The sequence below is a fragment of the Lissotriton helveticus genome, chromosome 1_1, assembly GCF_964261635.1.
Source record: "Lissotriton helveticus chromosome 1_1, aLisHel1.1, whole genome shotgun sequence".
Lineage (NCBI taxonomy): Eukaryota > Metazoa > Chordata > Amphibia > Caudata > Salamandridae > Lissotriton > Lissotriton helveticus.
Genome location: NC_136057.1, coordinates 1,622,204,357 through 1,622,227,534, shown reverse-complemented (window position 1 = coordinate 1,622,227,534; position 23,178 = coordinate 1,622,204,357).

Here is a 23,178-nt window from a genome sequence, read left to right as displayed (position 1 = left end):
GCGCCCACGAGATCTCCACGTTGTTTGCCCAAACCACTAAAGCTCTAGGCGACCTTTTTTCAGTCTGTAATGTAAATATAAGGTCCACCACCAGATGTCACCCTAAGGGGAACCCCGGTTGGTACTCCCCTGCCTGTTTTAACGCTAAAAAGGACCTAATCAATGCAGTTAAACTCAAGGATGGCGGCTTGATTAGTAATGCCAGGAAAAACGATAGAGGTGCCATCTCCAGGGCAAAGTCAGAGTGGGAGAATCAGTTTTGGTGTGATCTGAAGCTGGCAAGCTCTGCCAGGGACTCGAAGGGCTTCTGGGAATTGATCAGAGCTAGAGACAAGCCTGTGGATATGCTTATAACCTGCAACATTCCAGAGGCTCTCTGGTTCGATCACTTTTCCCATCTCTATAATGTGGTAACAGGCAAGGGGGAAGATCCTATTGATGTGTCTTTTTTGGACTACTCTGAGCTGGGCACAGACTATTTGTTTACGGCCAAGGAAGTAGAGGGTGCAATCAAGTGTCTTGTCCCTAACAAAGCTGCGGGGCCGGATGGCCTACCAGGAGACCTGCTACGTATTAACCCGCTAGAATGGGGGAAACTCATTGCCGCACTACTGAATGCTAGTTTTGCTGGCGCAGCTCTCCCAGAATCTTGGAGGGGCGCTGAGGTCGTCCCGATTTTCAAGAAGGGAAATCGGGATGACCCAGCAAACTATCGCCCTATAAGCCTGTTGGATTCTACACAGAAGGTGGCAGGAAAGGTGGTCTTGGGGAGGGTCCTCCAGTGTGTTGAGGAGAAAGGTATTCTTTCCGATTTCCAGGCAGGTTTCAGATCAGGAACAGGGACAATCGAGCAAACATTTCGGATGATGATGATATATTGGAAGGTGGTGGTTTTGGGCAAAGGCAGTCTGTATCTTGCATTTATGGATTTGCGGACTGCCTTTGACCTGGTCCCCCGTAGTCACCTCTGGAGGGCACTATCTGGGTTAGGTTTACCCCCATATTTATTGCCCCTGCTAATTAAGCTGCATACAGATAACTTTGCACAAATCAGGTGGGGTAACCAGGGTCAAAAGACTTCACGAATACCTGTAAACAGAGGTGTCCGTCAGGGATGTGTTTTGGCCCCCACTCTGTTTTCATTGTATGTTAACGGGGTGGTGGGCCACCTCTTACAAATCCCTTCAGATGCTCCATTGCTGGCAGGCAGGAAAATACCTACTCTTCTGTTTGCAGACGACACCCTCCTGATTTCTAAATCCCCGGCAGGACTGCAGAGCCTCTTAACTGGATTCCAGTCTTTTTGTGACTCGAGGGGACTGGAAATAAATACTGGGAAGACAAAGTATCTGGTCCTAAACCCCCCGAAGAAGACTGGCAGGCCACCTTCATTAAAATCAGTCTCCCTAGAAAGGGTCAAAGTTTTTGACTACTTAGGAATTCGCCTTTGCGACACCATGAGATGGAATTGTCACCTCCAAAAGATGCTGTTGAGTCATAAGAGGGTGGTGGGGGCATTACTTAAAGAACAAAGGGCCTCCTCCCTCAAACCGATTGCTCCGGTGCTTGATATCTACAGGGCAAGAGGTGTGAGTGCGGCACTCTATGGGGCGGAACTTTGGGGTGCACAGAATGTGGACCAGCTGTCTTGCTCAGAAAATAAATTCCTCAAGGACCTAATGGGGCTTCCACACAGCACTCCAACCTTGCCATTACTCCTAGATATGGGTAGTTGCCCCATTAGAGATCAGGCAAGACTGCGTCCTCTCCTTCTGTGGGCTCGCATTTGGAGAGTTTCAGAATTGGCCAGCTATGCAGATGGTTTGAAAGATGTCTTATCAAGGCCAGGTTGGTCCAAAATCAGCTGGTTGAAGGAAGTCAAGCGATTATTGGTAGAATTGGGTCTAGAAGAAGCTTGGCATACAAGGACTGCTCCCCCAAAGTCTGTCTTGAAAAAGTTGTATTGGAGCTGGGTGAGAGATGTGCAAAACAATAATCCTAATCAATGTAGGTCTACTGCCGAATTTCTTCTAGTGAAGGATGTCCCATTTTGTGAGCCCTACCTCGATATCATATTAAAACCTAGAGACAGGGCACTTTATTTTAAATTTAGAATAGGAACACTTCCTGTGGGCGAACTGACAGCCAGGTGGAAGACTCCGGGTCAGACAATTCCCTTCTGCCCGTACTGTACGACAAGGATAGAGTCAGTTCCCCACCTCCTATTCGAATGCCCCGCTTATGAAGCTCCCCGCCACAGGTGGTTGAAACCCCTCTGTAGAGAGCTAGGCACCAGATACCATAGGGAGGCCCTACGAATCCTGAAAACAGACCCACTCTTTGCCTGTGGCACGGCGAAGTTCTTAAGCTGGGCATGGCTGATCAGATCAAATAGGCTTTTGTACCTTGTTTAATTCTGGTTTTAGATTGTCATTCTTTTATGTAATTTATTGGCGCCTTCGTACCATGAATTGTATGTACTTTTTCTATGAATTGGCTCCCTTTATCTTTTTAAACTAATGTGTGCATATGTATTGCTTTTTAAGACATGTTCTTTGTCGAAATAAAGCCATTTGACTGGCCTCTCCTCAGGACTATACCCTTTTCTTTACACAAATTGTTTCCACCCAAATGTACGACCAAAATGTCTGGACACCGACCCCCACCTAGCAGACTGTTAAGGACCGGAATCAGCTCCTTCCACAGCATGCCCCCTTTTCCTTTCCATAACACTTTAAACAGTTTATCATTAAAACCAAGATTCTGAATAAAATACAGTTCCCGGGTTTGTACATGTACCCACTTCACGAAGGAGTGTCCCACACCGCAGATTGACTTTTCCAACGAAAGAGGGCCAGCCACCGAACCTGAAACGAGAAACATTGCATGAACTTATGCATTTTTAACAACCGCGCTAAATTCCTTATCCCTGCTGGGCAAGTATCACTTATAACAATCTGAGGACCACCTCCCCAAGCGCATGATATCTCCCTGTCCCCACCCTCTATTGCTTGCCTCAGATGCTGACCCAATACGGAAACATTGTGTCCCAAAACCTGCACTGTGAATGCCCCATTCCTTTAGTGCCTTCCTAAGCACCGCTAGCAGGTGGAAGGCTGTAACTCCTTTCCCATTCGCATGCACAAAAACTGACTTCCCGATATCCTTGGACTGCTCGCCAGTGAAGCCCCCATCTATATGGCCAAGTAAGCTTAGGCAGTGGAGCCTGCAACAACACGCATTTTCCCTTGCCCTTCTGATCTATTGTGGACCTGTTTTTTTTTTAACCATATATGTAGACCCGCCTCGCGCAAGACCACATCTTCCCACCTGACCCCCCACCCCTTCTGTCCCCTAACAACTCAGACACTCCAAATGCACCAAGAAACATACACCATCAATGTTGAAAACATGCATTACTCGAAGGCGTCCGTGCAAATCCTAGGCAAAATCTGTATTACGCTGCTCAGCCACTGCCACGACAAGGGTCTCCTGACCAGATTCAGCTGGCCACTCTCCCTGGCCCACCCTCCCAGCAGCCTTGCGCCCAATTCACCCGCTGAAGGCGTGTAACCCCAGAGCAATTTACCCATGAATGCAACTCCTGCTAATTTCTTTGCAATTGACACCATGGATAAGCCTATTCCAATCATATCCAGGATAAACTGAATCACATTGTCCCTTCGCTGTAACTCATTTGAGCACCACTGGGCACCTGACAGCAAAAACTCCTTCCATGCTAGATTATAGGCTATCCTAGTAGACTTAGCCAGTGATCCTACCCCCAATTGTAGCATCTTGTGATACCTACGTACCACAACTGCTGCGGCATGGGCATCTGGGTCCTGTTGGTGTCCTTGGGCAACCCATGGAATCTCCCCCACTGCGAACGAGACAAATCATTCGCTATGTTATTGTCCACACCTGGGATGTGCAGTGTTTCAAACGCTATATCATGATGCAAACAACCTAGGACAAAAACCCTCAGCAACTGTAACAGTTGTTCGTCTCTTGCCGACTGACGTTTCACAATCTCTACAACTGCCATATTGTCAACTCTAAAAGTCACCTTCTTATGCGCAAGCTGACTACCCCATAGTGTCACTGCCACAACTAATGGGAAGAACTCCAGAAATGCAATGGACCTACCCCCTTCCTTCCATTCTGTCGGCCACAGCTCGGCACATCACTTCCTCAGCCAGTAGACGCCAAAAACCTTGCTGCCCGCTGCATCTGAAAATATCTGCACATCTCAAATAAGATCCCCCTACCGTGCCAGTGGAATGCCATTGAAAGTTTGCAGAAAAACTCGCCACATTCTCAAATCTACTTTCACGCTTGCAAAGAGATGCCCATGATAATAAGGCAATCTGGTCCCTACCAATGCCCTCACTAGCCTCCTGCAAAAGGTTCTCCCTACTCTCACTACCCTACCTGCAACATTGAGATGGCCTAGCAAGGCCTGTATCTCTTTGACCCTTTCTTTTTCCTGGGGTTAAGCAATTCCAGCATTTTATCCCTTTTATCATCCGGCAACCAGGCTGGCATTTTTCTGGAGTCAATCTCAATTCCAAGAAAAGACAGTGTTGTTCTGGCCCATCGTCTTTTCGGGCGCCAATGGCACTCCCAACCCCTCCGTCAGCTCTTTGAAGTTTTCCAGGGCCTCCTGTCACTCCGTGGAGCTGGAGGTTCCAACAAAAACAGTTATCCAAAGTAATGGGTCACTTACATGGGCTCCTTCCTTTGAATTAACCAATTCCAGCATGTTATCCCTTTTATCATCCGGCAACCGGGCTTGCATTTTTTTGAGTAAATCTCAATTCCAAGAAAAGACAGTGCTGTGCTGGGCCCATCATCTTTTCGGGCGCCAATGGCACTCCCAACCTCTCCATCAGCTCTTTGAAGTTTTCCAGGGCCTCCTGGCACTCCGTGGAGCCGGAGGTTCCAACAAAGAACAATTATCCAAGTAATGGGCCCGCATCCTCGGTCAGCTCTTTGAAGTTTTCCAGGGCCTCCTGGCACTCCGTGGAGCCGGAGGTTCAATGGTCCCAAATCCTCGGTCAGCTCTTTGAAGTTTTCCAGGGCCTCCTGGCACTCCGTGGAGCTTGAGGTTCAGCAAAAAAAAATGTCATCCAAGTAATGGTTCACTAACATGTGCCCCGTCCTTTTTTAAAACAACAACTGCAGAAAGATGCTAAAACACTCAAACAATGCGTATGATATAGAACAACCCATCAGTAATGCCTTGTCCACGTACCATTTACCCTTGAAATGGATACACAGATGATCCCAATCATCAGGATGGACTGGAAGCAAACGGAAAGCCTAATTTTTGTCGCATTGTGCCATTTCCGCTGTTGTGCCCGCCGTCACTACTATGACATGGCCACATCAACTGACGAGTAAGAAACAGTAGCTTCCTTTTCATCGATAAAATCATTCACAGAGAACCCTTGTATCCATGATAAATGCTGAATAAGCCTGAATTATCCAGGTTCGTTCTTGGGCACCACCCCAATTGGTGACACAATCAAGTTATCCAGAGGCCAATCTTAGAAAGGACCCGCCATTCTCCCGTTCCTCACCTCTTTTTCTAATTTCTCTTGCACAACCTGTGAATGTTCTTTTGCTGACTTCAAATTTTCTGACCAACACCTGTGTCTAGGCCCTGCATAACCCAAACAAAAACCCCACTTTCAACCCTTCCCGTAGTACTTCTGCAGCCTTCTGGTCGTCATAACTCTGTAAGGCTGCCTTCAATGTGTCTGCCTTAACTGGCGTATGAGCCTTTTGGCCAACACCCTGAACACCCTTAGCTCCCTTTGACCCCGAAAAATGCTGCTGCTGCTGTCCCCCTGTGTTGCCTCCCGCTGCCACTGCTGCCCCCTTGCTGAAAACCCCCCACCCCAAAACACTTGACCAAGGGATGTTTCCCCCCACATTTTGGCACTCTTGGCAAACTCTGCACAATTTGCGCGTGCACAGCCTTTTATCCCAGCAGTAAACACTAGCATAAATCAAGAAAGCTGCTGTCCCGTTTTCTTTAGTCAAAGGAACCCTTGGCCACTTAGCCAGCTTGCTTTCCTCTTCTTTAGACCCTTCTTTAGCATGCATTTCCCTGTGCAATAATTTCAGCATTTTAACTTATTCACCTTTCCATATGCGCTCTTTAGTCGCCAGCATCAAATGTGCCCCCAATGGCTTAGTCACTCCCATAGAAGGGAGTCTCTTAATCTACAACTCTTAACTTAAAAGCTTATCTTTGTTATCTCCGCTAGTTTCTTCCCTTATCTCAGATTTCTCTGTTCCTTTGCTAATCACTGGCTTGGCCGGAACCTTCTTACCTTCTTCCTCGGTACCGACCCCTATGTCAAAAACATACTTGCCCTTGCGCAACCTACCCTCTTCCCTCCCCCCGAGCCCCCCCCGAGGCTCTGACTCCCTTTTGGAACCTGAAAAACCCTCAGAGAGACGTTACTCGTATACCTCCACCCCATCTAAATAATTTGTCAGCTCGCCTTCCTCAAGGTTCTCCTCATCGAAATCTAACTCTGCGCCTTCGCACGATCCCACATGGTAGCCCCTCATGGGCCCATAACTCCGTGCCTCTGGGGGCGCCAACTGCACTCTCCGGTACACCGCTGAGTCCTTTGACTGCGTTCTCCTGCTGGTTTTCTTTCCTGCCGACTGCTGAGGTCTGTCAGGTGTTGGGGCCAGCGAGACCGCTCGGGCCTACATGTGCTGGCCGTGCCGGGATCGGGCAATGGTAACGGGTATGCCATGCGAGGATCTACCCTCCCTTCTCCTTGGCGCCAGTAAGCCACACCCAGCTACGTCAAGTCCCCACCTGAAAGTGAGTCCTCCCCCTGCAAGGTAAATGATTGGTCAGGTGTGCCGGGCCTCTTATACTCATCCCCTTTCTCCCTTCTCCTTTCCCATTTAAGCCCAAAGTCGTCTCTGCCCACTGACACCCTAACTGAAACAAATCACCTACTTCTCTGTCACTCAAACTACCTCTTCCCCTCACTCCATTTCAGCCCAGCTGTGTCTAACCATGGCCGGTCCTGATCCAGACCTGTCCCCCGAGCCCCCACCAAGCTTTCTTCTGCCCCCGCTTTCGCTCCCCTTGCCCTCTCTTTTCAAATTTAAACCTTTGCCCTCCTAACCAACTTATCCTCCTCGTGCAAAATAGGCATCCACTTGACCCATTCTACTAAAGCCCCTCACCCCCTAATTCCATGAGGTGAAAATATCTATCCCTTCCCAGGCATAGCTACCCCCAGCCCAGCCTTCTCCCAATCCCCCAGCATCCCCTCCTCCTCCCCCCAAGATCCATTTGAGCTCTGGTCTTGCCCAAAACCCCCTCTATCTTCCTCCCCGCTCCACTCCCTAAAACCAATTACCCTCCTAAATCCCTCAGGCCCTCACTGTGCCTAACCCAACCTGGTTATGCCCCCTCCCAAATACCAAAACCGCCCTCTCTTCTCGCCTCCTCGTGACCCGGAGAGTCTCTAGGTTCATGTTCTTTGGGCAGCCCCCTCACCCCGCTCCCCCCGAAAGGCTTCTGTCCCTCCATATCCCCCCTTCCCCTACCCTCATTCGGCCCTCTGCCCCCGGCCCGAACAGGAAAGACCTCATTTGAGGACCTAGCGGAGAGAGCGACAGACGTGTTCCTCAGCCCACATGCTCCCCCTCGTGCCCTTTCGCCGGAGCCTCGGAATGCGCACAAGGATCTGGTTGGTCAAGGGACCAACCATACCAGTCTGAATTTGCTAAAGTCCCACACGGGGTCCCAAAGGGGTCCGCCATCAGTCCAATCCTTTTTAACGCCTACATGCAACCCCTGATGGGCATCATCAAGGCCTATGATATTAGCGTGATCAACTACGCGGATGACACGCAGCTGATGATCTCCCTTAATGGCGCCCATGCAGAATCACTTGAGACCTTCCACACCTGCATGCAGGAAATGGCAACTTGGCTAAAAAGAAACTCGCTACAATTTAACAGCGGTAAAACAGAGATCATGCAATGTAAAGTGGGGAGTATTGCCAGAAGCCTGCCTGCAGACTTCTGGCCCATAGCCTCAGATGGACCACTGACACCAGTAAAAATGGTGCGGAATTTGGGGGTCAGCCTCAATAAAAACTTAAACCTGGAGACCAACATCAACAAACAGGTGAGCAGCTGCTTCACCCTAATGCTGGGCCTCCGAAAGCTGCTGTCTCTCCTTCCAGCACAGACTAGAGCAACTGTAGTCAGGAGCACCATTCTTAGCCGCCTGGATTACTGCAACGCTCTGCTACTGGAATCCCCTGCATATTTTATTTCCAGACTCCAGAGTATCCAGGCGGCAGCAGCTAAAATGGCACTCTCTCGAGGCCGCCGATCCTCCACCACTCTAGCACTGGCTGAGTTACACTGGTTGCCCGTGCCTCAGAGGATCCTCTTTAAATCTCTATGTACTGTTTTCAAAGCAGTACATGGTCTGGGTCCTAAACCACTACAAAACAAATTCCAATGATATGAGCCCACATGGACCCTTCGCTCTTCATCCACTAACCTTATCAGAATACCTAGAATCAGGAAAGCAACCCAGGGGGGTAGAGCCTTTAGCATAGCAGCAGCCCACCTCTGGAATAGCCTTCCAATTGCGATTAGGAAAACCAGTGAACTGCTGCCTTTCCGCAAAAAGGTCAAGACCTGGCTCTTCCCTAAAGTATAACCACCCTAGGAGCAACATGTCATTCCTCCATCCTGCCCCTTGCTGATCACTTCTTAATCGCACCTTCTCCAAAGCGCCAGGATGCCCGTAGGGTTGCAGCGCGCTCTGTAAATGGTATAAATAAAATAAAAAAATAAATAAGGGACAAAAGGCCCGCTCTTCGGGCATAAAAGCGGTCCCCAAGACTCACCGCTTTTCTTCTCGCCCACTTGGGGGATGTGCAGGCTGCGATGGCGGCCACCCCCCCCCCACAGAAGCGCGCCGAGGAGGGCGCAAAAGCTCTGCAACTGAAGGGATCAATAAATCAAGGTGGCCTGCCTCGCTCAGCAGGCGCACCGCCTCCACAACCTTATAGTCCTGCATAACTATGTCTAACTCACTAAACACAGCTAATTTAGCAGTCAAGTAACAGCTAATTAAACAGCCAGGAAAATTATTACCAACTACCCTGCTGTCATCCACCAGGTCACCAAAACCTAAAATGGTGGCTGGCAATACTCTCATAGGATTATATAAGCATTGGGCTACTTGGGCTACTTGGGCTACCTGGGCTATACATGGGCTATAATTGGGCTATAATTGGGGTACGCCCTAAAAAATACCAAAACCACAAAATGGCCGATCCGGCCAGCCCAAACCCCTTCCAAACTGCCCAGGGGGCAGACCTCACTCCGTTCGGCTGCCCCCCACATCCCCCATGTGACAAGTAGCGAGATACTTTACCTTATTGCCAATCGTATCGTTTTGACTCAACTTTGTGCGCTGTAAAAGTTTTGGAAGTTGGGCTCATTTCATAAATGGACCCCGTTTTTTATCTGAAACGAAAGGGTACATTTGAAAGATCACCCCCATTAGTACACATCAAATAAACCTATCTTTATCTAGAAGAAAGGGGATGCAAATTCCACTACAGAAAGTCTTAATTCGAATGCCATGCTAACCATTCTATCTGAGAGAGGCTTTGAGTATCTGAAAAAGGAGTGTGACTATGCAACCTCGTCATGAGTGACAGATATTCAACGAACTAGCAGGGCTTTAAGTGGGCTGGGTCCTGCCAATGCTCAGCACCGGCAGTTCTTAAAAGCTGGTGCTGAAACGGGTCTCTATTCGGCTCTCTATTCTTGCCCTCACTCTTGGCAAAAAAAACAATCTTAACTCTGCAGCAGTGCCACCCTTCACCGGCTTTGATGTAACTTTAAGGAGACTCGTTATACTTCTTTCACAGTCTCATCATTTCAGAACTGAAGCATTTTCAATATTCTATACAAGGAAGGCATAGTTGCTGCTTTTTTATTATCTTATACAACTAACAACCATTGACAAAGCCAATAGTCCTGACTTGCTTTAGGTATGATGTTACTTGTTGTATCATATATCTGGATGCAGGGACAGAAACATCAATATACCAGTTGGGTGGCACACTATGCTAAACACTGATTTTTAGCTTAGGTAGTCTTGAGCCACAACCTAATTACGTCGCCCCCCTCCCCCATTTTTTCATCCCACTAAATGCCCTGCATTCTATGTTTATGTTTGCAGCTTTTCACCGATGGCTCTCTATCACAAAGTCAGTACATCTTGTGCACATGTAAAGCGCGGCTCAGATCAAGACACTTTTGAATCCTTTGTGCCTCATATGAACATATTTGAAGACTAAAAGACTCCGGTTGTACCCCAGTGGCTCATGGGTACGGGAGGTCCAGATCTGTGCCGGCCAAGGCCAGAGTCTGACCATCTGCGTGCATTTCTTGGTTAATTTACCACTCAAAAGAGACACAAACCTCATATTCAATAGAAATCTGCTAGGAGCAAGTCAGTATTTAGTATTGCAAAGAGCTGTACACGCCAGTCGCTTGTAAATACACATGTAAGATGCCTGTCATCCTGGCCTTTGGAGCATGATCACCCCACGTTGCAAACACTCCCTCGGGTATAGCTATGACCCTCATACCAACATAAATGTTATTCCGTAGTCTGGAATAACAGTTACAGCTGCATTAATGGGTCAAACTCGGGCTATTTAGGGCAACATAGGTGTTCACTTGGAGTCTGGCCAGTGGTCCTCCAGACTGGTGGGTGCCCTGGCCATGAAATTCTCTGGCCGAGGACTGCCCGCCATATTCAGAAATCCCTAAACCACTACAAGAAGAGAAAGAGCTACTAAAGCCCTCAACTGAACATGCAATGTATTATTGCTGGCTTGATGGGCTACACTAGGACTAGTTATGGCCGAGACACCGTTTTCTGACCCCAGGACAAATCCCTGTTGGCGCACTGGTCAGGATTGTGAATGGTGAGGAATTTCCCACACCTTTTAACTACAGGGTGTGAAGTCGTCCGCACCCGTCATTAAATGTCGGAATGTACCCAGGGAAAAGATACATTATTTCCATACAGATTCCGCTGATATTCGTTTCAATGAGAACATGTAAGGGCCGTCTACTGCCACTCGATTCACTTTTAAACAAATGTAAATGATCGACCCGTGTTGGTGATACTTTGCGATTGCCTACTCCTATTTCCACATAAATCAATTTTGGTGATCAGCCACCAGATTGAGATACTCTGTTATTGGAAGATTTATTCCCAGTGAAACAAACTCAAGGATTGACGTTTTTCGGGTGATACCTTTGGGGCAGGCAGGACATCTTTTTAATAAAAATATATGGGATTGGGGGGTAATGCCTGAGTTATGTTGCTTGCCTATATCACTCTTAAGACCTTCACTCTATTTGTCTTTTTGGCCCACTAAATCCTTTCTAGAGACACAAGAATTATTGGTTTTATTGCATGGTGGTGTTGCTGGGTTGGGTACGTTTTTGGTCATGTGATGCCAGAAGTGCTTGTTCATCGGACATCACGTGAGATTTCCCAAGCCCCGTTGCACACATCACTTCCATAACCAAGTTGTGCCTACCACAAAGTGTCTTCCATTCCTGCTATTCTAACTTTTAGCAGGATTTCCTGTCTTTTTTTGGTTGTCCAGCCACAGGACTTTCAGGGGAATCCTATATCGACAGAGATGCTTCCATTAATGATGGTCTGACAGCATTGCATGAGCCCCATATCTCAGTATATTTTGATGGTACTGATGATACACCAATGATGAGATTTGCGAAATATTTTTCACAATCATTTGTACTCTGTGAAGCTATTAGCTGAGACGTGAAAGACTGCAAGGTGTATCTTCTGGATTTGGTAATGGAGGCAGCCACCTAAACTGGCATAAGGTCCCCGCTGTAGCTTCTCATCTGAGCAGGGCTGTGTAAGGCTTTTTGGACCTGTATGGATCTAAAACACCGTAAGAGGAATTACAAGGAGATTGTCGCATTGAAGTCCAACACATTGTTCAAGACATTAAAAAAAGGATACTCTTACAGCCAGCAGTCACCAACTGATATCAGCTTACGTTTTGTAGCTGATCACTTGTAAATTCTTTTATTGTGATTTTAGTTGTCTAGAAACTAATTTTGGAGCGACTTGCATCCGGAACGCAGCCCTCTATAAAGGGCTTAATCATGAGACTCATTGCTGTGTATGGTTGGATGTAGTCTTTAATGTTTTATTGTTTGTTTGGCTCTTGCTATATACTGGACCCTCATGATATGAATATTGTTAATGGCTTTGCTAAAAGAAACAAATTATACAAAAGATTGTCTAAGCATTTGGAACGTCTTTCACTCCGAATTGACTCACTGTGGCACACACGCTAGGCAGTTCTGATTGGGTATGAGAAATGTAGAAGAGTGCCACATGTAATCTGCTTTCTCTGTGGACGATTTAGTTGGATGATTTAAGTTCGGGCTAGATCCTGGGTATGTTTCATTTGGCTGATATGTGATGGAGCACCAGTGCAGAGAGGTTGGAAAGTTGTGTCCATACTTGGGCTGTGAAGATTAGTCAAAGTATAACCACTCTCAGACTTTCTTCCAGATCCTCAAGTTGTAGAACCCACCTTAGAGTACCAAAGATGAGTCTCTGTGTGATCTGGATGAAATTGCTTATTCTGAAACTCTAAACCCTTCTTGACTCTCTGAGCTATCCTAGTTTAAGCTGACAAGTCACATATGGTGCAACACGCATGATAATCATGAATGACCAGCTGTAGGTATCTATACTAATATAATAAAGAGAGAGCCCAAACCTTTGAGGCGGGTAATCTCAGGAACCACAGCACCAATCACAACACCCAATACAGCGTTGGAAAGGGCAGTTGCAGCAGAAGGACATAGGCTATGCAGACGACCACCATATACATTTAAAAGGTAAAAGAACCGTGCCAGCAAAGTAGTCCCTTGTGGGCGTGTCTGCGTTGTGCTGTGGGCGTGTGCTGGGGGCGTGTGATACGTTCCGCCCTTGATGCCATGTCTCATCTCGTGTGCTGTGGGCGTGTGCTGGGGGCGTGATTACGGGAAAAAAAGCGAGCGTTGTACGCAATATTTCATTGTTTTTTCTTCCCAGGTTCTGTACATTCCAGCTCCGGGTGTCCACCCTGCTCCCTTTAAATACTCCTGCACCCCATAATCATAACCCACCCTTACTCCTTAAAATACCCCACCACCCTTAAACATTAACCCATCTTAACCCTATAAATATACCCTGTACCCCAAAACCCAAACCTATCCCTAAACCCTAAAAATACCCCTTTACCCCAAAACCCAAACATAGCCCTGAACCCTATAAATACCCCTGTACCTCAAAACCCAAACCTACCCCTGAACCCTAAAAATACCCCTGTACCCCAAAACCCATACCTATCCCTAAACCCTAAAACTACTCCTGTACCCCATAACCCAAAACTATATCTGAACCCTTAAAATACCCAACCACCCCAAAACATATACCTCAGTACCCCAAAACATATACCCCTATACCCATACTTACCTTATCCAAACATTAAAAAAAAATGCTTTTACCATTCATGCATTTACAAAGAATATCGTTGTAAATGTATGTGTGGTAAAGCATATAAAGTGTAATGGCATGCATTATAATGGCATTGTGGAGTCATGGTACTTTCGTAATGAAAGTATGCGGAGTGATGGTATGCGGAAAGAAAGTTGAGGAATAATGGGTATTTACCCTCCCCTGGTAAGTACATTGGTGGCACGGCGGCCCATATCTCCAGCAACATACTCATATTTTTTCACCACCGATTTGAAAAATGCACAGGTCTCTCTCATTGATGGCCAGCACCGACATACACTTTTAGACACACCTCCCGCCACAAGTTCTAGAATTGCGAACTTTAGAGCTGGGGAGCTACGTTCGAATCTCGGCATCAGCTCAACATCCTGTGATTCCAGACAAATTGCTTTGTCTCCCCGTGCTTACCACAAATGAATGTGTTCTTCTGTAAGTTAAATTGTGCTCATGCCATGTTGTCGAGTTCGCGCTATATAATATTGCAAGGAAAAATAAAGTAGGGAAACTCGAGTTCACACACTACTGAACGCGCACTCTTAAGTGCATCAGCAGTGCACTGTGAATCGAAGCGTTTCACAGGCCTGTCACAGATAAGAAATGCTATCAAAACGAAATCCTACAAAACAATATACTACTGGCCGGCAGCAATTCATACCCGGACAACGTCGGGACAGGCTGCTAGTTGATTATGAACAAGTAACACTTTATCAACCACCCCAGAATTGAATTATGAGAAAAATGAGAAAGAAGGTGGTATTTAGATGTCTAGCTTTACGATTCTAGAGTCATTAACCAAAATTGCATTCGGATTAAGATGCTCTTCTATGGATTATTTTTTTCAGTAGAACTTGCATCATAAGGAACAAAGGGCCACATTTAATCTGTCAGACTCTGCGACCATGTATAGCTGCAGAGCTTTTCAGAGTGTTGAAATTCACTATTAAACAAATCGATTAACATATCAAACCACTGTGGGGCATGAGACCAAGTCCCTGCCAAAGTTATGATCTGTTCAGTGCTATTTAGAAAAGTCAATATCAAAATAATTCATATACCACTTAGGTAAAAAACCAGTTACTCTGGTTCCTTCTGGTCCGGTTTAAAATATCTTCGTCCCTGCTCCCTAACTTTACATGCAGAGAATAAATAGATTTGACCCGATTTGTTGACCCTTAAAATAAATAATCAGTACATGGGTAACAGTCCCCTTCTAGTAAAGAGGGTCTAGGTGAGATGCCACCTCAGTACCAATTACAGGAGTCCCTTTTAGGCAGGGAACCCTTCTATAGTAAATATGAGGAGATTTCAAAAGTGTGGAAGGAGCTGCCTCTAGCTACTGGTTTACAAATAAATTGCAGGAAGTTACAGCCCTCTTGGCTAATGATACATGATTCTACTTTCAGAAACCATATGTCAAATGAACTGTAGCAGTCTGTATCTCTTCTAAATTAGATATCTTGTTATTGGTCATCCCATTATAGATTTGAATATACGTTCTACAAGCATGACTATCAATTGGAGATGGATAAACTATATAATACATGGGATTCTGTAATCCCTGTATATTCGCTTGTCTCTAATTTCTTTATAATCTGCAAGTTGTGACACACACGGTCGCCAATTATAGAGAAAAGACACCAGAATTCAACTATTCTAAGTTATTAACAGTTAACTTCTGACGTCACAATGCCTGCTGCTAAAGCCAGCAGCCAAGGCGGAATGCAGGTCAGGCCATGGAGCATAAATGAAGCAGCTGTTTAAAGCACCAAAAATGGAACGTTGCTTTTCTTTCATCTGCTCTAATCTTTTAACCCCTTCCATGCTGCCGTCGGCCATTGGCCGACGGCAGCACTACGCGGCCCCACCCGTTTTGCGGAAGTGCCGCACTTCGGCAAAATCGGCGGCGCAGCCAACGGGTTAAATTACAATGACAAGCAGATAGAGCATGTTTATTTTTTGCGCTTATTAGATATTTAGAGAAAAGCTAGAATATTTCTGCTTGTTTCTATACATTCCGAGCTAGTGAAGCTTTTAAAAAAAGAAAACTGACCTCAATTGAACTGTTTCTAATATCTGTTCACAAGAAATAACTAACAGGTTTTTAATGTGTTTATTTTGCTCTAGAGGTTTTGCTTTTATTCTTCTTGTTTGCAAACATTCTCACTCATATATACAAGAGCTGCGCATCAAGGTTTTAAGTGGTTTGTGGGAAGGGAGATGGTGTGACCATGTATTACCATGGATTAAGTACCGACTCGCACACATAATAAGGATATTGAAAGTTACCTCGGAGTACCAAAACCTTTTAAAGGAACTCGGCCTTCAGCCTCGTTCCTCTATATGGTTATGGAATTCCTTTGCGACTTGCCATATCCTTATAATGTATTGCAGGGGGATACTTTATCCTTCATATATTCTTCTGTGACATCTTAGAAGAAATATATTCTAAATGGCACTAGGGATATGATGTACTGTGGACAAAGTATTGCCCGTCAGGGCCAACAGTTTTTTAAACCTTGGGTTTTGGTGGAAGCACAGTTTCGAAGCCCTGGGTAACTTGTAGGGATGCCAGCCATCTGCGATTTAAGCTTTATTCCCAGAAAGGATCACTTCAAATTTACTTTTATCAATCAATTCCATTTTAATCAGGCAAGCTGTCAAAGAGCTGATTGCTAACCATTAATCTTTAAGAAACACTACATTTAGTAGGTATTCAAATTATTCCCTAGCTCGTGGAAAGAGATAAGATCCACTACAGCTTTCATCAAAACATGAAAGCTAGAAGGGGGAAAGTGGGTAACGTTGAGTCACCCCATTAGGTAATGCAGACCAAAAAGAGACTACACTCATGGTGACTCTCTATCAATCAATCAATCAAGGGGTTTGTAAAACCTTCTACTCACCCATGAGGGTCTCAAGGCGCTGGGGGGTGGGTGGGAGCAGCTCCGGATCAGTCGAAAAGCCAGGTCTTGAGGTCCTTCCTGAACATGTGTAGGGTAGAGGAATGTCTGATATTCACAGGGAGCATGTTCCAGGTCTTGGCTGCGTAGGCTCTCCCGCCCGTTTTGTTTCTGTGGATGCGAGGACCTCTGCCAGGCCAAGGTCGACGGAGCGGAGGTTTCTCTTGGGTACATGGAAGAATATTGTCTCGTTGAGGTATTTGGTTCTGATGTTGTTGAGGGATTTGTGGGTGAGGAGTTTGAAGGTGACCCTTTTCTCGACTGGGAGCCAGTGGAGGTCTTGTAGTTGGTGTGTCATGTGTTTGTGACGCGGTGTCCCGAGGATGAGTCTGGCTGCTGCGTTCTGGATGGTTTGGAGTTTGTGTAGAAGGGTTCTGTTGATCCCGACGTAGAGTGCGTAACCATAGTCTAGTCTGCTGGTTATGAGCGCGTGGGTGACGGTCCTTCTGCACTCCGGGGGGATCCACTCGAAAGTCATGCGGAGGATGCACGGGATTTATCAGGAATGAGATAAACCACTCTGTGGAGGATCCTCTAGGTCCTCTGACACCCTTAGTAGAGTTGACTAGCAGCCCATTGTTATCCACATGAAAGGTCAATAAGAGAATTAACAGGACCAAACTATTTATGCCCCCCTCTTCAATATTCCACAAGATGTTATCAATCATATTCTAAGGCGATTTCCGCCCATTGCCCAAGGTGGATGCCTAATTTTTTTAGGGTCAGAAGACCAAGGCAGTTAAGATACATTGATGTCTGCTAATTATTTAACCACTGACAGCCAACACCGGCTGCAAAGGTACAAGAAGAGTAGTCAACAGCAAATCATGAGTAAACAAATGAATTGACTCTAAATGTCAAATCAAGCGCACACAACAAATCCAATGATATAAGTAATCAAGTTAAATGTTCTGAATGGATAAGATCACACAATAGTGTCCAATTTTCATTCTTGTTTTTTTTATTAGGTGTATAAATGTTACTCCTATTCAGAGCAGATCCATAAAAACAGAAACCAGCCAAATGAATTGACTCTATTGTTGTTGCATCAGAGAAAAAGCCACACATACACAAACCTACTGTGAGCGGCCAAGCAGGGGTTTTCGTGAAACTGAAAGCACCAAAAATAAGATAAAAATCTTGTATGCTAAGTGTTGTGCAGATATGTTAAACTGCAACATAGTTATTAGCAAAGTATTACTTTACCTCCCTCTGCTTAAATTTTGCCCTCTTGTTTGATCTAAAAGAAACCTAGAATTCATGCACAGAACTTCATTTGGTGACAGTGAGTCAAATTTCATGCAGATTTATTAAATATCTTCAACGTTATTAGGGCATAAATATCATATTGTTCCCCCGATTAAACACCCCCTAGTTTATCTGCATGAAACTTGGCATACCTATAGAAGAATACATATGCCAAATGTCTGATAGATTTTGTGTGGACTAGTCAAATGATGTAAAAGTCATTTATTAATTACTGGGAGATATTCTCAAAAAGTTACAAAATAAAAAATAAACCAGTGACATTTTTTAGGAGAACAAAGCAGAATTCTTATTTTAGTTACGTTCATGGTTAATACATTAAGAGAAAAACAAAACCCTAGAGCTTTCATTTTCCTTTGTAGGCTGAGAGGAGTATAATCAAATTAAATGAGGTGGTTGGCATACAATAAGACATGGTATATATCTTTACTGGTTTTGAGGAAAAATAATGTGTTTCACTAATGTGTCTAGGGAAGTCAGCCAAGAACAAACTGAAGAGACAGGTAGCTAGAACACAGCCCTGCCCTAGGCAGTTTTCAATTGGGATCTTGGCAGTGGCATAACGAAAGTTGAGGGGGCACCCTTGCAAACTACATGGACTCATTTGGACCCATTCAGGAGCTCTCAGGCCATGGTACTGTACTGAAGGGGCCCACGGGAGCTCTTCCCTCCTCCTCCGCACTCCTGGGGCTGTGGGGCCTTTGATATGCTACAGAATCTTGGAAGACAGAACTCAATTCCAAATTTGATCGACCCTGAGGCCAGTTACGAGTATAGAACTATTGAATCATGTACAAAAGTCCACTTCTTATTGTATGAATTCAGAGGTTGATCTATAATAAGTTTTGATCAAATGAGTCTAGTACTGCATGATGGACCATCAAACAGCAGCAAAATTTGCCAATTGTTTGATGAATATTCTTGCACAGGCCCAGAGAACAGTGATTGACTATCAAGTGACTTTGTCGAAAACCTCCCGGCTCCCATAGGATTATATATTCTCTAACAATCCAGTTCTAAAGACATTTTTAAAAAAGCTCCTTGCAAAAAAACGTATATCTAGCAAAGACATTAACCTATAATTTGCAGGATCAGTTGAATCACCCCTTTTCAGGTTAGGCTTTAAAATAGTCCCCACCAAGATTGTGGATTGTAGCCATTTTTTAGACCACTCAGGTAAAAGGGTTTGAGTAAGGAAGCTCACCATAAGGAACGAGTTTAAACTGACTCAGCTGGGAGACTGAAAGGGCCTCCAGCATGTAATGATTGCAATCATTCATTAACTTTTGCTGAGTGACTGAATTCTTAGAATTGTACCAGACCCATGTCTGGTGACTTTATTTCATCCTTCAAAACACTATTGCCTTCAGCGCCTTTCTTATATAGAGCAGAGGGTATAACTATAGCTACATCAATGTTCTTGAGGGACAGCTGCCTCTAGAATTGAGGTCAGATCCTGATGATCCTATTAACAAGGGACCGATATTAATTGCATTAGTCATTGTAATAGCTGTAAGCTTTTCCTAGCAAAGAACATTATTTAAAAAAATAGGTAATAATTCCTTTTTAGGATCCTTCAGCTGTTAGCCAATAACGTCCTTGATTGATAACTTATGTGGAATGTGATTTAGTGTTTAATTAAAGTTCCAACATTCTTGATCGAACCAGCAAATTATATATTTGTTTTAATCAAGTTTGGTGTATGTGTCTTTTTTAGTTTGAAACAACTTCATTGGTCACATTATTATGCTAATTTAGGTCAAAGAACCCAGGGAATTGACTTGGAGATTTTCATCTGTAAAATGGACTCATTTACTATGTGAGTAAAGTGATTATAAAATGTAAACTGAATCCATAGGTTTAACACTATTGCCGTTTGGAATAATTTATAGGGCCAGATGGTTGCTAACCCTAAAAATGGATACTTTAAAAGATTTGAAAGTCTTGAAATTCGCCACAGATAAACATATATAATTGATGGGCACTTTGAAAAAACACGCCTCTCGAGATCGACCATTTAAATTTACTAAATTGTGATGCGATAAAAAAAATGTATTCAGTTTTGAGCGAGTGAGAAAATAAATCAAGTCATATTAGTCTTCGTATATCTCTAAGGAGGAAAGTGATTTAGCCAACACACCACTGATGCGAGTTAAAGGAAGTTTAAGATTAAAGCCTCCTGTAATATGAAAAATTACTGTACTCCAATTTTTTGAGGTCATCTTCAAAGTTAGAATGATTGTTGGGGTATTAATATTCACATGCGCCTTTTAATTACTTAAGAACCAAGGCAATACCCAGTGCCAACACCCAGTTAGTTTCACTCTGTTACTAAATATATGCCATTTTAATAATCGTGACTTGAGCCAAGGCTGCTAGGTCACCAGAAGTTTGGCCTACTTCTTTTAAAGAAGCATTCTTGGCAAAGCTACAAACTTATTGACAGATGAGCATGCTCAGAGCTGGATCTCTTTAGAAAGTAAAACGTTCTTCATTACGATGGGGACCATAAAACAAACACTTTATTAAACCTTTGGATATTCAAAGTCAAGAGGCTCGGGCATACAGACCGTCCATCTCCCTAGTGGTTTCGACCCCGCTGCTTTGTTCCATACACGTTGTCTAGACCCCAATTGCTGGTGCTGGGTAGATTGGAATAATAGAAGCCAAGGTTGCTGTGCTTATTATTCCTTACACATACCCAATTGTTTTCACCCCGTAGATTAGCTTTACTGACCGAATTGATCTTTTTCTGTTGGAAACGTGCCAAGGAGATACAGACATTTCAACTTGCGTAGATGCAATTCCTTCTTGATCTTCAAAATAGCTGCTTTACATTTTGGACCAGTTGTACTGTAAATTACACGAGACACGTTACTTAAGGAAATGCCTCTATCCTGTAACTCATCCTTGGCATTTGTAACTAAGGAAGCCATCTTTTTGAGTAAAATGTACCTTTATAAAGTCATCCCTTCTCTGAGCAAAATCTTTCCACGGTCCATATCGTTTGAACGTATTCCTTGAAGAGGTTTTGGGTGCTTGAAAGAAAGCCAATAACCATCTCCAAGTTAAAGATTGTCATTTGAATTTTTGCTTGTTTATTATTTTTTGATCTTTAAAAAATAGAATTCAAGTTACACTCTGCCGCCTGTGTGCCTCTTGTGCACTACCCTTTCTAGAACCCTACTGAGTCCTGCTTTTAAAATTAGCAAATCAAAATGAACTTCTGTGTGGGGATCTATGCGTGATGAAGGGTAGTCCTAAAATTGAAAATTATTTGTGTTCACTTTTGGGTCCTGTTGAGTGGCCAGCTTCGATGGATAAAAAGTAGAAACTAAACTGGTCTGATTTGTAAACAACATAACAGTGGTACTCATTCCCGGATTATTACTGTGCTCAACTGGTTTGATTAGGTTTTTGAAAGGGCCAAACTGTTTACTCTTTTTTTTATATAGAATTCCTTTTTATTAGGTTTTTGCAAAACAAAACACTGTATTGAAAACCATTGAAGCTCAAATATACATGATATTTCTTATAAAAGAATATGTGCAGACATATCCTACAGCACCTGCAGCGTTTTAGGTTTCACCAGAGTTAGCGCATGTGGTATTATTGGGAAATCTTTTGTAAACAAAAAAAAGATTAAAATGGGTTTAGAGCCCGCCACTTACTTACCATTACTTATCATTGGTTGGCTTCAATTTCACTCTAATTTCCTTACTTCTCATTGGTCAGCACCTCCTGCTTTCACTTTCTTTTCGTGTCCTTCTGTCTTTCATGGGGCATAGAGCACGTATAGCGTCCTGTCTGCGTCCAGTTTCCTTCAACTGGCCGCATGCTTGCAGAGGTACTTTTGAAAATTGTTTTAATCCAACACTCAATAAGTGTGCATGTGATTGCAGCCCTCTCTACCCCTCCCATCCCTCCCTCCCACCCTCTCCCGAGACCTTGTTACTTGCACTTCTCCTTCCAACCCCTTTCCAACAAACTTTTTACTTACCTATCCCTCTCACCCATTTCCCGCAACGGTGTTGCTTGCCCCATCCCTCCCGCCCCACCAGAAGCCTTGTTGCTTGTCCCCGTTCTTCCCACTCATTCCTGCTTTCCTGTCCCTTCCACACGCTACTGTGACATTGCTGCATGCCCTGTCTTTCCCACCCCCCTATTACTTCGTTGTACTTCGTTGTACTTCGTTGTTGCTTGCCCCAATTGCTCCCATACCCTCCTACGTCCTTCTTTTTTGCCCCCGCATCCATCAGAAAAAAGACTTTGACATGTCCAGTGCTGACCGCATCATAACACTTCTTTTTCTAATTTATAGCTATGCTGCACAGCAGTGACAGCACTGCTTTGCAACATGGCTGAAAGTAAAGAAAATCATTGCGCTATGAAGCGGTCAACGCAAGCTGTATCATAGCACTTTTTTCCTTTACTTTACACCATAATGCATAGTGCCCGTAGATCCTGCATATGTGAAACCTATTGGTGTTGCCAATTCTTGTTACTCTTGACTAGAGTATTGGTTCTTAGACCCCTATTTTATATAGTAGATAGTGGGATAACTTTGTTTAATCATATTTTTTGCCCTATTTGTAAACCAACATACGTCAACAAGAACTAAAACGCATTGATTGGTATTAAGGTGCAGGCATCGCATTATTGAACTGTTACAGATTTAGGCTTCAAAACATTATTAAAGGCTCCTTTTGCAATCTAACGATTCAATTTGTTTAGTTAGTTGTAAATTCAACAATACTATGGACTACAGCATGATTTCAGAGGTAAATTATATTAATATTAACCTATTTAAGATTGAAAGTTCCAGTATGTCATCCTGGATAAAGGAGTTAACTTAAGATGTTCCATGAAAGTGTCGGGAATCTTCTGGAACGGCTGGGCCAACACCATCCAAGACAGCAGAGCTGACGTAAGCCTTATTAATTTGAATAAAAGCAGCCAAATGTGGGTCCGAATCTCTACAACGCTTTGTTTCATTGGAGTAATATTAGCGAAGTTACAAATGAAAAGGAAGACAAACGTGGAACCTCAAATACTTTAATCGTAATATCAAGTTAAGAACATGCTAAATCGTCCACTCTCTCGCTAGATTTTGAGGGTGGAGCCAGAACAGGCGTTTAGCTGGACACAAATCTGTAGGGTTTGTGCCAGCTAACTTCTCTGGTGAGTCCCTTGAAATGTCTTCAAATTTTAATGTTTGTAATAAACTCAAGTATCGAGAAAATGATGGGTGTGCGGCTTCCATTTGCTCTTTCACACAAGTCCAACGTCTGAATTGGCTGA